This window comes from Fukomys damarensis, unplaced genomic scaffold (genome assembly GCF_012274545.1).
Source record: "Fukomys damarensis isolate Sample0158 unplaced genomic scaffold, DMR_v1.0_HiC HiC_scaffold_15, whole genome shotgun sequence".
In the NCBI taxonomy this organism is placed as follows: domain Eukaryota; kingdom Metazoa; phylum Chordata; class Mammalia; order Rodentia; family Bathyergidae; genus Fukomys; species Fukomys damarensis.
In genome coordinates, this window is record NW_022900927.1 from 4142133 (window position 1) to 4154960 (window position 12828).

Sequence of the window (12828 nt, forward strand, 5' to 3'; positions counted from 1 at the left end):
ACGGGGCGGGGCCGCAGGAGCTGTAGGTGCAGTCGCTTAGTCGCGACAGGTGCGCGCTGCAGAGCACCCGGCACCCTTGGCCAGGCAGCGCAAAGGAAACACTGCATTGAGCCAGGTAAGGGCCTTCTCTCTTCACGTCCTCCACAGCCGGAGAGTGCGCGGAGGATCCCCTCCACACCCTCTTTGTCCAGCGACTTCTGCGGCGGGCAGAGTACAAGGAGCGAGCCCTTCCCCCGGAGATTGGGGGTCGCGGAGTCTCTGACCCTCCGCTCTTTTCTCTGTTCTGGGAGCTGCGCTGGGGGCGGGAGTGATGTGTAGGGCTGAGCCCGTGCTGCCCGAGGGCGAGAGAGCCTAGGCATCGGGACACTCTTAAACTGTGTGCTTTTCTGGTGTAGTGGAGGAAGGTGGCAGTTTGTCAAAAATCAAAATACCCTCCTAGGGAAATATTTTAACATTCAGCTGTTCTTGATCCTATGTTTTCGACCATTCCCTCTGACTTCAGTTTTTCTCCCGTGCATTTCTCCGGCTCAACTCTGTTTAAGACTCTTAGACCTTTTTGAGCTGTAGAGAATATAGCAGTTCTTGCAGCTGATGTGTCCCCAAATTTCTAACATATTCCATGTTCTGGCACCCTTCACTCACAAAAATAGACGTTCATATAAAGTAACTGTACGCCTTTGGCTACACAAACTAAAACTCGACGTAGGTGGTAAGGAGCGAACCATCTGGCGCCCTTTCTGGCCTTGGAGCTAACAAGTTTAACTGATCCTGGTGAAATTTGAACCACTGTTGTCCTGGTCTTAATTCCAACTTTTTTTTTTTTTTTTAATCAAGGATCGAACTCAGGACCTGGCGCTTGTGAGGAAAGCGTGCTAAATCCCCAGCCCCCCAACTTTCAAAAATCTGCCTAATCCAGATGGTTCTTCTAACCTTAGCTTTTCAAGTTAGTCAGAGGCATTTATGGAGTTACTGTATCAATTTTTAAGATGATTCCCCTTTTATTTTTTTATTATTTTTTTGAGACAAGGTCTTACTATGTAGTTCAGGTTGGCCTTGGACTCGCTGTGAAGTCCAGGCTGGCCTTGAACTCATGGCCACCATCCTCTGCCTCAGCTTCCCAAGTTCTGGGATTTCAGGCATGCTCCACCATGCTCAGCCAATTCCCCTTTAAAGGAGAGATCTTCTTTTGCTTTAGTCTTTGCTTTTGATTTAAGTGGCTAAATGTAGTACTTTTATCCAGGTAGCAAATAATACTATTAACAAATGATAAATGTTTCAGGAACTGTAAAACTATATTTTCTTCTGATGTCTGATATAGATACGGAAGATGATGACCCTCAACAAGCATTTTCTAAATTCTTGTGGAGTTATAGCTTTGATAGGGGAAGATTATAATTTAGTAGACCTTCAGAAAGTTGTACATTTTGCAGAAGAAAAAGCAAATATGTGTGCATGTGTAGTTTTGCATTGATAGAACAACACATAATGTGGTACTGCCTAATTATTTTAGGAACTTATTTTATTTTTTAAACAAAACATGTATTGAGTGCCTATTGTGTCAGTCCTACTGTGGATGTCAATCATACAAACAACCCTAATCTAAAAGAGCTCAACATCAAATAAGTAAAGCAGAGCCAGACCCAACTTACAGTATTAGTAAGGTGAGTTCTATACTAGAGGTCAGTCCAGGATGCTGAAGGAACACAGAAAACATAGGGTGTTTTTTTTTTAAATTCTTCTTTCTGCTTTTCTTTAAAACCTTCGAGTAATAGTGAATGGTACTCTGTAGTTCATCTGTTAGTACATTTTTACCCTGTCTTCCACCAACTGTAGGCTTTTGAAGATAAAATTAGATCTTGTCTTTACTTCCCTGCCAGTTCGGTAAATAAATAGTTGGCGAAACTGTTTTCACTGTTAATGTGTTAGGCTGGAAAGTGTTATAAGGTAGTCACTGAAATGTAGAGTATCTGAGAACAGTATATTGTAACATTAACAAAGTAGTACCATTTTGTAAAGACTACCTCACTGTATAACTTTGCTTAACTTGCTGCATTCAAACAGTTGTTCCATACTCTGATTAAAGGTGGGGTCAGATTTCAGCCTAATAATTCTAGGAAGAGAAAGCTTCAGAAGTAAAAACAATTCTACTAACAGCCTATCTTGATGACAGGCACTTTTCCCTACTAAGGTACCATGGAAATATTTTTCGACTGGGAGTGTGACTCCATGCTAGAATCTCCAGCACTTAAAAAAAAAAGTCTTGAATGGGGAAAACAGGATAGGTATGTGGGTAAGGAGGAAAGCATCAGGGTTTAAAGATTCTTCACCGAGTTTTGATGATGTGACATTTACAGTGGCCTTGAATGCTCTTTATACAACCAGATGCCTTTATTAACTGCCTACTATGTGCCAGTGTTCTAAAATGGAGAATAGATAGGATGTGGTCACTTTCTATCTGATTTATTATGATGATGATGATGATGATGTGCTGCGGATTGAACCAGGGAGTGCTGTGCTACGTCCCAGCTCTTTTTTATTTTATTTTTTAGAATTTTGAGACAGGGTCTTGCTAAATTGCTGAGTCTGGACTCGAACTTAGGATCTTCCTCCCTTAGACTCCCAAGTAGTTGGGATCATAGGCAAGTACCAACACACTCACCTGCTTTTCATTTTTCAAATAGAAGCTTTGAGTTAATAATACATATGGTGGTTGTTTCAGTTGATAATTTCAGCCATGTCACTTGGTGAACGCATTTCTTTGACATTGCTCATCTCTTTTCTTTCTGTTTATGCTCCAGGAAAGAGGTTTCCACAAGAAATTTTTGGAATCATAGCAAGTATATTTACATGTATTTGGGTTTCTATAATGATGTTGATATTTTATTAGGATGTTTTCAAGTATAATTTTTGTTTTTTTGGCCCGGGGATTTAATTCAGGACTGCGCTTGCGAGGCAGGCAGCAGAACCACTGAGCTAAATTCCTGGCCCTCAAGTATATTTTTTTTTTTTTTTTTTTTTGAGACAGGGTCTCACTATGTAGTTGAGACTGACCTGGAACTCACTATGTAGCCCAGGCTGGTCTCGAACTCACAGCAATCTTCCTGCCTCAGCCTTCTGAGTGCTGTGTGTGTGCCACCATGCCCCCGGCTCCTCAAGTATAATTTTAATGATTGTTGATGCTTTTTGGGAGGGGAGTGGTACTGTGGATTGAACTCAGGTCCCTGCACTTATTTGCAAGGCAGGCAGCGGAACCACTGAGCTAAATCCCTGGTTTAGGGTTTCAATTTCTTGGCTTTCCTTTGCCATTTTTCAAAAATTAATTTATAATTAGATACATTTTTAAAAGACTAATTTAGCCGGGTATGGTGGCACATGTCTGTAATCCCAGTACTCAGGAGGCTGAGGCAGGGGGATCACTGTGAGTTTGAAACCAGCCTGGGCTACATAGTGAGCTCCAGGTCAGTCTCAACTATATAGTGAGACCCTGTCTCAAAAAAACCGAAAACCAACCAAACAAACAAACAACAACCCCCCCCCAAAAAAAGACTAATTTAGTGGGGGTTTTTTTGTTAAAAATAAATTTTAAAAGGTTGTTTTTTTTTTTGTTTTGTTTTGTTTTGCTATATAGTATTCTACTTTTGTTTTGTTTGTGGTACTGGAGATTGAACCCAGTGCTTCATACTTGCTAAGCAAATGCTCTACCACTGAGCCAAAGCTCAGCTCTCACTGAATGTTTTTGTTTTGAGATAGGATCTTAGGAGGCTGGTCTTTAACCTGCTATGTAGCCCCAGGTAACCTCAAACTCATGTTCCTCCTAGTTCAGCCTCCAAATTGCTGGGATTACAGGTATACACCATCACACCCAGCTGTTCACTGTATGTTTTTTAATAGGAAGTTGAAATACTTTGTTTAGATTATGTACAGAAGTCTGAATATGAGGTTAAATTACTTAGCACAGGCTCTTAAGGTTCTTTAGTTAGTTACTACTTAATGATTTTGGGATTGAGATTCTGGGTAAATGGTGCTCTTGGTAGGATCATCTAAGGTATATATGTATTTATTTATTTACTGGGGATGGAACTTGGTACTGGGGATGGAATTTGGGACCTTGTGTTTGTGAGGCAGACGGTGGAACCAATGAGCTAAATCCCTGGTCCTAATGTATTGTGCAGTGACTGGATGCATAGTTCTGGAAACTCAAATTATTATGCTAATGCATACCTCTTTTCATAGAAATGACAAAGTTTGACCTAACAAGCAATCCAATTTTCACCATGTCAAATGATTTAATACTAGAAAAAATTTTTAAAAACTTTACATGTCTACACATAAGACATCAGCATGATACAATGGAATTTTACAGACTTTTGATTTTCTTTAAAGAATCTCAATGCTACCATGAAACTTTTATCTTAAAAAGGCAACTTTTTTGTTATTCAGAGAACAAAAGTGGAACTATTTTTTTCCTTTATATATTCTGGTTTATGATATGGAAAACTTAGTGCTCCCACAAACATATCTTGTTTTGCACGCTAAAGTTGTGCTAATGTTTCTTTCATTTGCTATGAATTAATAATTCTAATATCATTTAATTTGGTTTTAGATTTCCACCACCTTTTTCCCCCCAATCACACAATCTAGGCAAGCATTCTACTACCATTTTTTTTTTGGGGGGGGGTACCAGGGATCCAACTCAGGTTCTTGCGCTTGCAAGGCAGGTGGTGGAACTACTGAGCTAAATCCCCAGCTGTTTTTTTGAGACAGGGTCTCACAATGTAGTTGAGACTGACCTGGAGCTCACTATGTAGCCCAGGCTGGTCTCAAACTCATAGTGATCCTCCTGCCTCAGCCTCCAGAGTGCTGGGTTTACAGGTGTGTGCCACCATGTCCGGCACCATGTTTTTTTTCATAAACTGAAATTAAAGCTAATACCCCAGTTCTTCATTCCTCATACTCAGTTTTATTCAACATGTGGCACATGCTTAGTTTTGGCTTCCACCTCCAGCGCTAATGGAAACCTGTCCAAGCATAATATCCACGGTTCCCTCAGAAGACCCTGCCACTGTCCTCCTTATTACCACATGAACAACTTTTCTGATTCTTCTTTTCACTTGGTTTTTTGGGCATAACTACCTGGTTCTCCATCTGCTAATCTAACTACATCCTCCCACATTCTTCTCAACTTCAGGCTTTTTGTCCTTCAAATACGGATATTTGCCATAGCCCTTTCCAGAATCCTGTTTTCATTATGTTCTCTCTCACTCTATATTATCTGATCTATTTTGGTGACTTCAACTGTCACCTCCATGTGAGTGACTTGCAAATTTTTCCCCCTGATACTGGGGATTGAACCCAGGGCCTTTGCATGGTACTGAATCCCCAGCGCTTTTCTTTTCTTCCTTTTTTTTTTTTTTTTTTTTTTTTTTTTTTGTCTCCGGAGATTGAACTTGGGTCCTTGCGCTTGCAAGGCAGGCCACTGAACCGCTGAGCTAAATCCCAAGCCCGCTTCCTTTTTTTTTTAAACAGAGTCTCACTAAGTTGCTCAAACTTCCAATCCACCTGTCTCAGTTTCCAAAAATGCTGGCATGTGCCACCACACCTGGCATAAATTTATCTTTAAAATTTATCTATATATCTGTATAGACAGAGAAAATATGTATATATGGAGTATTTCTTGTTTTATTTCCATATGTATGAATCTATGCATATTTTTTTTGTTTTTGATGTTGTTTCAAGACAGGGTCTCACTATGTAGTTCAGGCTGGCCTTGAGCTCACTATGTAGCCCGGGTGGCCTTGAACCCTTGGCAGCCCTCCTGCCTCAGCTGCTCAAGAGATTATAGGTGTATGCCACACACCTGGCATGCATACATTTTTACAATTAAAAATTGTATATGTTCATTATAAAAACTACCAAAAGAAAAGTTTACAGAGAAAAAAAATAATCCATATTCTATAATCTGGCCTAGAGAGAACTACCATTTGGAAAATTTCCTTTCATCTTTTTTTTTTCCTTTGACATACATACATATACTCTCTCACACACATAGACACACACACAAACCAGATAATTGGGGCGCAGACTTTTACAATATAGTTTTATATCTGCTTTTTCCACTTTACACTGTCATTTTCCATAGCACTAGCCCCTTTTTTTTTTTTTTTTTTTTTTTTTACTGAACTACAGCTCCAGCCCTTTTTTATTTTGAGACAGGGTTTCACTAATTTGCTCATTTGCCTACATTGGGCTCCAGTTAGCAATCTTCCTGCCTTGGCCTCCCAATCTGTAGAGATTACAGGCATTTACCAGCATGCCTGGTTATTTCTTTAATTTCTAGTCACAGTGAACGTTTTTCATACATCATTTCCATTTCTCTGTCTCTTTCTATGAATTGTCTTTTTTTCCCCTTAAATTATTTTATTGATACTTTTTTGTTTTGTTTTGTTTTTTGAGACAGGGTCTCACTATGTAGTTGAGACTGACCTGGAACTCACTATGTAGCCTAGGCTGGTCTCCAATTTGCAGCGATCCTCCTGCCTCAGCCTCCCCGAGTGCTGGGATTACAGGCATACACCACCACGCCCAGCTTGATACATTTTAGGTATACAATACATTTACATTTATCATTGGGAATTGGTACCATTATATGATTATCTTGTTTTTTATTTTTTCCCCATTCCCCTGCCCTCCCTTCAACTCCTCCCTAGTTACAAAGACTATTTCCATTTTTCCCTTTTCTCATATGTTTTCCTTTCCCCTACCCCTTTGCACCTGTTCTGTGAATGTCTTTTGGTTAATCCCATTCCTATTTTTATGTGGGTTTTAATTATGTTGGTATTTTGTGGTTGTTTCGATTACTTGAAGTGTTTGGGTGGGGGGACACATGGGTTTTTATTAGACCAGATTAAATCAGTGCAGTGATAAAGTGGAAAATGTTCAGAATTTGCAGTTTTGGTGTTATAAATGCCGTGAAGGGCACAGTGAACAGTCAGTGAAGCAATACTGAAAATTGGAAAGGGCGCTTCTTTTTTTTTTTTTTTTTTAAGATTAGGAAGAATTTATTGAAAGATAGCTTCTGTCTAAGAAAGACAGAGGGGGCCAGGAAAGTGGGTTGCCTATGGACCCCAAAAGGGCATTTCTTAAAGGGAAACCCCACTTGGTGTTGTCACCAGCCAGTTAGACGATCTCGAACAGGTCATTTATTGACTCAGAGTGGCCCCTGTGAAATGAGAAGGTAGGTTTTGATCCCAGACTCCATATGATCTCTGTACTGAAAGGATGACTTTAGACTACTGTTTTAAGACACTCCGAAATTACTTCTTGTTCTGTCCCTAGCCCTTCCCTTGTCATAGATATTTAGAGCCTGAAGAAAGACCAAATGCAGCAAAGGCAATTTCTCCTAGAGTAGCCAGGCTTGAGGGGGCTGGGCATATTGTGACCTGCTTTACTGCTTTTAGGAGAGTAGAGGAAAAAGCACTGGTGCACTATTTTTGAGGTACTCCCACAGACTGACCTTTGGAAACTGCGTAAAGTAAATCAAAAGAGCCATGCTGCTGATTTATGCCACAAACCCATCATCTCTAGTGGATGTGAAAGAAGGCTCATTTTATTTTATTTTTGTGGCACCAGAGATCAAACTCAGGACATTGCACTTGTGAGGCAGGCCCACAGCACCCCTTAGCTAAAAACTGGGCAGAAAGCTCTTTTTATGACAAGAGGGTTTATGTTGCTATGCTATGATGTTTAATAACTTCCATTATGCCATAAAGAAATTGTTCTCAGTGGTTTTCTTTGTCATTTATGGTTTTTGTTTTGTTTTTGAGTCAAGGTCTTAACTATTATGTAGTCCAGGCTAGCCTTGGGCCATCCTCCTGCCTCAGCCTCCCAAGTGCTAGGATTACAGGCATTCACAACCAGGCCTGGGCTGTGGCTTTTTTTTTTTTTTTTCCTAGTGCTGAGACTTGATCACAGGGCTTCATGCATTTTATACAAGCGCTGCAGCTCTTTGTGTTTTTAGGAATATTAATTCTTTCTCCTCTTAACCAGTTGTTTGCCTGTTTTTTATGTTGTACATTATGACATCTATAAAACTTTTTGTTTGATATTTTATCAATTCCTTTTATGTTTAGAAGGCCTTCATGAGCTAGAGGTGAATTAAATATTCCCTTTAATTTTCTCCTAATTTTTGTAGTTTTATTATATTTAATGCTGTGTTAAATTTACTTTGGAACATCAAAGCAAATGTTTAATGACTTTGCACATCTTCTTAGCTCCAGATCCATATTTCCAGCTACCTTTCAGACCACACAGAAAGTACCTATGCACCATCATCTACCTTGAACATATTTCCCTAAGAAGAAGATATGAGTTTGTCTTTAACACTTCAGTCCTTCTCTCTTCCCACATTTTTGTTTGTTTTGGTTTTTTGAGACAGGGTCTCACTATGTAGTTGAGACTGACCTGGAACTCACTGTGTAACCCAGGCTGGTCTCAAACTCGAGTACTGGGATTACAGGCCTGCGCCACTAAGCCTGGCTCTCTTCCCACATTTAATCAAGCGCCAAGTGTGGTGATTTTATCTCCAAAGTGAAAATGGCCCTCTCATCAGTTTTCTAATTCAAATCTTATTTTTGCCAGAGTCCTTGAGCAGTCCTTAAAGCATCAGGTTTCACCTTTCAATCCAGTGTTGTCATTAAAAAAAAGTTTCTTAAAAAAAAATCACATATAATCTCAACACGCAGGAGGCTGAGGCAGGAGGATCTCCTCAAGTTTGAGGCCAGTTTGAGCTATATAGTGAGTTCAAGGTCAGCATGGAATACATAGTAAGACCCTATCTCAGAAACCAAAATAAGTAAACCAAAGCACTGATTTTCAAAGCATGATTTCTTCAGTGACCTATATAAGAATCATCTGAGCCAGGTGTGAGGGCCCACACCTAGAATTCTAGGGCTCAGGAAGCTGAGACAGGAGAATACTGAGTTTGAGGCCAACCTCGATTACGTAGTATACATAGGGAGACTTTATCTCAGAAAACAAAAAAGTGCTCACTTTGGTAGTGTACGTACTAAAATCAGAATGACGGAGAGATTACCATGCATTTGTGAAGCATTAAAGAAAAAGCTGGGTATGGCGGCACGTGCCTGTAGTCCCAGAACCCTAGGAGGTTGAAGCTAGAGGACCGCAAATGCAAGCCCGACCTGGGCAATTTAGCAAGTTAGACCTTGTCTCAAACGATGAAAAAAGCTGCAGACACAGCTCAGTCAGAGGCACTGGGTTCATTTCCTAGAACCGTGTCCCAGCCTCTTTCTTTCCCCCAGAAAAGAATCACCTGGGTGTTGGTAGATTCTCAGGTCCCACTCAGACTTGCAGATCAGAGTATGAGGGATGGGTCTGGGAGTCAGTTTTAGCAAGAGATTTATGTACACTTTTAAGGGAAACCAGTACGCACCTAGGTGTAAACTTGTGTTTTATGTCCTTCCAGATCTCCTTGCCCCACCCCCCAGCCTATTTTTTCCAGGCTTATCTCCCTACCCTATTCACCCTCCTGGCACTAGAGCAGCACGATGACTCACTGTTTCCTGGAAAGGGCCCACCCTGTCCTTTCCTGCCTCTGTGCCTTTGCTCATGCAGTTCCCACAGCCTCAGGTACCTCCTTGTCCCCTACCCCATCCCACTGAAACCCAGTTCCTTAAAGGCCCACATGTGCCTTTTCTTTTTCTTTCTTTCTCTTTTTGTACCTGGGATTGAACTCGGGACCTTGCGCTTGTAAAGGCAGGCAGCGGAACCACTGAGCTAAATCCCCAGCCCCCTTCTTTTTCTAATAAAAAATATTTTCTAGTTTGTCTTTTTTTTTTTTTTGGTACTGGGGTGGCACCACCGAGCTAAACACCCCTCCCCCAGTTTCTCTTGTACTCACATACTATGATAGAACAACTTTGAATTATATCACACTTAGACTAAAATTAAAATCCTTACCATGGTTTAAAAGTCCTTGTTTATCCGGCTGCCACTCATCCTTGTGTCATCTCATATTTCTTTCTTTTTTTTTGAGACAGGGTCTCACTATGTAGTTGAGTCTGACCTGGAACTCACTCTGTAGCCCAGGCTGGTCTCGAACTCACAACGATCCTCCTGCCTCAGCCTCCCGAGTGCTGGGATTACAGGCATGTGACACCACGCCTGGCTGTCATCTCGTATTTCTTCATTCACTCCCTACCAATATTAGTGCCTCAGAGCCTTTTCATTTGCTATTTCCTTGGCCTGGAAAACTCCCCCATCTCTTCTCTTTCCTTGGCTGGCTGCCTGCATCCTCCCCACCGACCTTCAGGTTTCAGCTCAAAGAGGCCTTCCTTAACCATTATCTGAAGTAGCTGCCCCCTTCCTACTACCACTCCAGTTACTCTCTTTGTATTTCCTTCACAGCACCAATCACAGCCTTTAATTGTCCTCCTTCCCTACTAGAATGGAAGTTTCATGAGAATGGAGACCTTGCCTGTCATCATTAGCATTATAGCCATACCATATAGAGCACTCCCCTACACATGGTAAGAGCTCCATACATATTTGTTGAGTGGGTGAATAAGCCGCAAAGATAAACGTCTCATTTTAACAAGTCTTACATTGGTTTGTAGTCCACAGTGGTGCATGTGGGCTTTTTTTTAATGGACAGTGGCTGAGGTAGCTCCATCCGGGTTCAAATCAGGTGGCAATCTCTGAGGATTTCTGAAGGCAGCAGAACAAAGGCTTGAGTGCAGTGACAGCTGGGGTTCGGTTCTGTCAGCGTATTCCCAGGATCCAGGACGCTATTTTACTACCTCCGTAGGCATCTACTTCCGGAATGGTTACTGCTGGACCATACTGCTCAGTCAGCACGCATTACATCTCTACAAGCAACATATCAGAAGCCAGGATCCAGCTAACTCAATCTTCAAGGAACTAGCAGTTTTCTTTTGCTTTGCTTCACTGGGAGAGAAACAAGAAGGCTACCTAAAATTCTCAAGGAAGATGCCTTGAAATGGGGTAGTGTAGTTTTTAGAAAGATTTTCAGCAACATTTTGAAAAAGAGTTTCTTGTTCACATCTAGTTGAGCCAGACATTATTATTATTTCTAAATTCTTCCTATTTTTTGTCGTTAGTGTCCATATTTTAAATTCCATTTATTTCCTAACATTGGCATGAATTTTTATTTAGAACATGCTTTTAATTACAATCTGTAGTTTTCAAAGTACTTTTGCTTTTATTCTCTCATTTAGTCCACACATAACCCTTTTGTGTGAAGTTTGTTTTTTTTTTTGTTTTTGTTTTTTGTTTTTAGACAGGGTCTTTCTGTGTAGTTCAGGTGCCCTAGAACTCGTTTTGTAGCCTAAGGTGGCCTAAACTCATGATGATTCTCCTGCCTCAGCCTCCCAAGTGCTGGGATTACGGGTGTGTACCACCATACCCAGCAATATTTGTTTTTGAGATGAATTGAAATCCAAAGAAGTTGACTGACTTTTCAGTGCCAGCTGAAAGATTTCCACCAAAGAAATGCCTTTTTTTTTTTTAACATCCCCATAATTGGATAATGATTTTAGGAGATAGTCATTAAAATTCACCTAAAAGATTAACATTAATGTGTAGTTGTAACCAATCCTTAAGAAATAAGATCCATAGCAATAGTGCAGATTAGTAACAATACTTTCTCACTTCTGTGGCCATGTGATTTGGTAATTCTTGTTTTTTTTTGTTTTGTTTTGTTTTGTTTTGTTTTTGGTACCGGGGATCGAACTCGGGTCCTTGCACTTGCAAGGCAGGCCACTGAACCGCTGAGCTAAATCCCCGGCCCTGGTAATTCTTTATATGACCAGCGTCAGCTGTCAGCTATACTTGTCCTTGATTAAAGCATTGTTCTCTGTTATCTTCTCAGATCTTTATAGAAAGGAGAGATTAGAGAACTTGCTTTGAGAAGAGTCAATTTTCAGTAAACCTGTTTAATTCTCCTGCTTGAAGGGATTGGTTAAATTGATCTAAACTGGCTCTTCAGATTGAGCAAGCCCTGAAAAAACACATCATCTAAAATTTCAGATAAGAAGAATGGAAGCCAGGCCTTTCCTGGAAATGGCCAGGAGTGAAACTAAGAAGCCCTGTGTTTGGAGAAGATGATTAATTATTAAGGACAAAGAACTGGTATGAGAAGGATATGGCTTTCACAGAAGCAAACCTGTCTAAAATGGGTGTAGAAGAAATATATTCTCATGCTTTGACACTGTGAGGAAGGCTCTTTAATTGTGTATTATGTCTTAAGTAAGCATGCAGTTGACAAGACTTGTGAGCATGTAAATTTTAGGTAGAGACAGTTATGTAGGTGGGCTTTTGTTGTAGCAACTGGGTACTAGCTTAACACTATTTTTCCTTCTTCATATAACAGATATACCAGTCATTGATATTTGATGTATCTGGTGTTAAAGGTTAAACAGGCTATTGAGAGAAAAATCTATGCTTTGTATAATGTCCTTGATCAACTGTAAATTTCCACATTCTTTTTCTAATTAACTTTGCCTTTTTCAATTTTTCACATTAAATTTGAAGTTAGTGGTCTGGGATTTATCTCAGTGGTGCCACTGCCTGCCTCAAAAGCACAAGGTCTGGAGTTCAATCCCCGGTACAAAAAATTAAAAAATTGAAGTTAGTGGCACAATGACCTATTATTCTATCTCCTGAAATAAATTTTTCTTACTATGTATAAAAACACTACTGAAAAAAAAAAATCTTAGGGCCGGGGATTTAGCTCAGCGGTTCGGTGGCCTGCCTTGCAGTCGCAAGGACCCGAGTTCAATCCCTGGTACAAAA

At 40.4% G+C, this 12828-nt stretch overlaps 1 protein-coding gene across 5 annotated transcripts in view; it reads left to right on the plus strand.

Moving 5' to 3' along the window:
• The first annotated feature begins 7 nt into the window (after positions 1–7).
• The window catches only part of Lima1 (LIM domain and actin binding 1), a 99336-nt gene continuing 86515 nt past the window's right edge, over positions 8–12828 (plus strand). For all 5 annotated transcript variants that reach the window (XM_010623665.2, XM_010623664.2, XM_010623670.2 and 2 more), the window contains exon 1: positions 8–115. The gene's annotated coding sequence lies outside the window, so the exon portion shown is untranslated. The remainder of the gene's footprint in view (positions 116–12828) is intronic.